The 3,839-nt window shown below is 37.7% G+C and overlaps 1 protein-coding gene across 1 annotated transcript in view; it reads right to left on the bottom strand.

Moving 5' to 3' along the window:
- Nucleotides 1–3,839, bottom strand: part of lsamp (limbic system associated membrane protein) — a gene marked incomplete at its 5' end in the record, with an annotated part of 97,410 nt that overhangs the window by 90,348 nt on the left and 3,223 nt on the right. The window lies entirely within an intron of this gene.

Genomic DNA, 3,839 nt, shown 5'->3' with positions numbered 1-3,839 from the left:
AGTAATTTACCGCGGGGAAGAAAAAATCTTCTGTCTGTCCAATGATTGTAAAGTCATTAGGTCCGTCAGACTGAAGATATTTTAGCGGTAATGAGACCAAAAATATTTAAGACCCATCGAATCCGAATTTAAGACATTTTAAGACTTTTTAAGGCCTTATATTAGGAAAACCTTCTTTAAGACATTTTAAGGACCCGCGGACACCCTGTGATACTGCTCTCAAATTAACACAATTACTTGTGTTATATGTGGAATTTTAAACATTCGTTTAATTAGAGATATTTTAGTGAAATGTATATGCATCAGAACTATTGATCTCTATTCTATAGCGCTCTGTCTGTTTGGCGCGTAAACGCTTGTTCAGTGAATCTGTGAGGTAGCTAGCTTTCAGGACTAGCCTGTATGCAAAATGAAAATAATCATGTGACTTTCTACCATTCACAGATAAGGACACAACTGTGAAATGTGAGTTATGTGCTGAGGAAAACACATCTCAAATGCTTTAAACGGCACACGTTTCTGTCAGGACAAGCCACATTAAACTATATGCAGTTACACTTTATTTTAAGGTGTCCTTGTTACAGTGAAATTATACATTTAAGAAGCGAGTAATATTAATTAACTACTTGTACTTACTATATTGTTAGGGTTAGGATTAGGGTTTGGCTTTGGGTTACTTGCATGTAATTATGTATGATTTATTGTTATTATAATAGTAAATTCCAGAGGGGAACCGTCAGGGTAAAAACAATATTTACCATTTTTAAATAAATGTTTTAAAATGAAAACTTTTCAATATTATTTTTTATAAAAATAATTATTACTAATTTTATTTAAGCCATTCATAATTTGACAATCATCATCTAAATAAAATAGGTACAATTTCTAAAAAAAAAAAACTCTTCAAATCTGCCTATTCAGTGAATGGGCTAATATTAGAACGTGTCCACTTAGCGTCCAGCTGTGAAATTACACAGGGCCAAGCAATAGTAAATCAATGGAAGCATAATTTCAAATGACAGAAAAATTGACCAATCATATCTATGCTCTAAATGGGTGGGGCTTGTTATCACTAACTTTATGATAAGTTCCGCCCGCTGTGGGATCTCTATCGGAAAAAAATATACGCTGATAAACTAACTAGCTTTTATTCACGTCACGATGGAAGCCGCAAATAACGTAAATGAGGACATTTACTAGGCCACTGTGCCATTAATAATGTTATTTATTATAAACACTGCTTGTTTGTCATGAAGTGTCTGACGCTAATTTGTTTTGCTGTGAGCGCTGTCATGGTGTATTGTCTTACATTAAACACATTACATTTGTTGGTTTTGTGAGGTAGGAGGGAGTGTCTGTACGTTTTACCCACTGAAATGCACATATTGTGTGATGGTGCATTTGTAATGAGGATTTGCATTTGACTTAAATGAAGCGGTTTTATTTTGGCAATATCAGTCTCTCTCGCTGTGCTGTTTTCTTGTATTTGTGAAAGGCGGTCGCACACCGGACGAGTCGCGTTCAGTTCAGTACAAGACGGCAGTCCAAAACATTTAATCTATTCCCCAAACAGTCAAAACTTTACTGCAAGAATGAGCAAGTGGTGTCAATGAGTTTATAATTCTGTGATTGAAAAAACAGAGCAAATGGAATGAGAAAGTGTGATCTATTGCAGTCTATACGAAACACGGAATATATTAGAGCCATAGAAGGACAAAAGTTTTGCTGAAAAATGCACAATACACAATCTTCCAGCCAAGGATGAAGTCATTATGTACATTAACAATAGTTTGGGACAAATATGATGTAATTTAATGGAAAACTATGTGAGTGGCGCTCTGTCGCGCCCCCTTAAGACTGGATTAACCTCTTGTTTCAGAGGTGGAATTGTCAAAGATGACTTTTAGAAGAGGACCCTGGCTGGGAGTTTGTGTTTTCCCCCCGGAGAGGGCTCCTAGCGCCAAGGCTCAAGAGTCACGGTTTGCTACACCGTAAAATAAAGTGTTACCCTATATTCTTATGAGTTTGTTTGAAGCGCTAAATTTAAGCCTAACTATGCTACTGTGTCCTCCGCTAAATGTCACGTGTGTTTTGTCCATAGAAATGCGCTATTCACTACTATAAAGTGACATTATTGACGGATGTTTTCCGTGCACAAATTGGTTGTCGATGATTTTCATTATTGTTTATAATTGACTTTATTAATTAGTTGCTGCAGCCCTAAACCGCAGAGATTTTCTCCGAGGGTAATGCGGCGCTCGGCCTGAGCTACACCAATCTCGGAGAAACGGTGTGTTGATGCTAGCGCGAGTGCTAATGGCTGAACCGAGACAAGGTGAGGTGAAAACACACGAGTCAGGGGGCAAAACCGAGCTCTCCACAGTCTCTTTCTAAAATAGCGCAGACGTGTGCTGTTATCGTCACAGAAGTGATAATTGACTCGGAGTATTGCTTTCACTGAAGAGGATGTTTTAATAAACCAACAATGACTCTTCTTGTTCAGAGACGCAGCCTGCAGCCAGCACCGATGCCAGGAGTGTTAAAAACAAATTACAATTACAGCATTGTGGGAAAATGGCCCTGAACACTGGAGGGGAACTTCACACCTCAGATATAAAGAGCAGCAAATCACAGGCCCAGAATCACGGGTCACAAATTAGACACCAATGCCCCAGATAGCTGCTATCATTTAATAAGCAGTAAACATGAACAGATGATTGAATTAAATTATCATATTTCTCATTCTAGTTTTGCTTGAGCGCTCATGGGTTAAACAGTGACAAAAGCCCTGAAGACCACAGGGAGCTTCATCTTAACCAATCGCTCTAATTGAAGGCGTCATCACTCTTCTGCTCCACTAATACACAGCAAATTATTCTGTTCCTGACACTGCAATACTAGCGGCTGGCGACACACTGAATGCAAATAATAACGTCACACTAAACCTACCCTAGTGAAAAAGAAATATCTTTCAATTCATCATTTCATACTAAGTACAGTTCAAATCTATTAACATATTTACTGACATATCGATTGAGACTTACTGAAATAAAAATTATAATTATACTTTATTTGGAGTACTACTTGTGTGCACAATGCACATTGTTTAACATTAAGCCTAAAATGTGTTTTAATGTCACTATTGATGAGGACTGTATTATCTTTGAATAATATCAGTCTTTAAATGCAGGATATTTAAAGTGTACCTGAAGTATACCTGCAATAGTTCCACTTCAGCACAATCAAATGTGCTTCAGTATATCTTTAGTTGGACTTCAGCACTACTTCTGCACAATTAAAGTGCATCCAACACAAAATTAGTTCCAATGTAGCAGACTTTAAGTATACCAGTATCATTGCAGGGTATTTTTTATTAAATACATAAATATGTAAATGTATTTCAAAAACATTTGAGTATATTTATTTTTCACTAGGGTAGAACTGTGCAGTTATGAGAAATTAAATACATTTAATTTTATACACTGATTAGGTTGGAACAACCCTGACCTTTTGTAGTTGATGTTAATGAAATAACAGTATTTTGGTGCAGATGCCGCTTGGCAGAAGATTCAACACGAGCAGATGTTAGACGAGCCTTGATTCTCAAAACCATGAACAAAACTACACGAGCTGAAAGAAAATACGACCCCAACGGCCTTAAAAACAGTTCAGGGCTGCTGCTGATGTCCAGTGTGAACGCGTCTCCTGAAGCAGAAGCACATCAACACACTGGAACAGCCTCGAAACACTCAAACACAACCAGAGCCCTGCTGCACTTCACTCCAGCTACCACACGCGCTGATTCATGAACGAGAGCGTCTCAAGACAGTCAGAACATA

This window comes from Sinocyclocheilus rhinocerous, unplaced genomic scaffold (genome assembly GCF_001515625.1).
Source record: "Sinocyclocheilus rhinocerous isolate Xijiao unplaced genomic scaffold, SAMN03320098_v1.1 scaffold1756, whole genome shotgun sequence".
NCBI lineage: Eukaryota > Metazoa > Chordata > Actinopteri > Cypriniformes > Cyprinidae > Sinocyclocheilus > Sinocyclocheilus rhinocerous.
The sequence above is the reverse complement of the archived record's forward strand: the minus strand, read 5'-3'. Positions and strand labels throughout refer to the sequence as shown.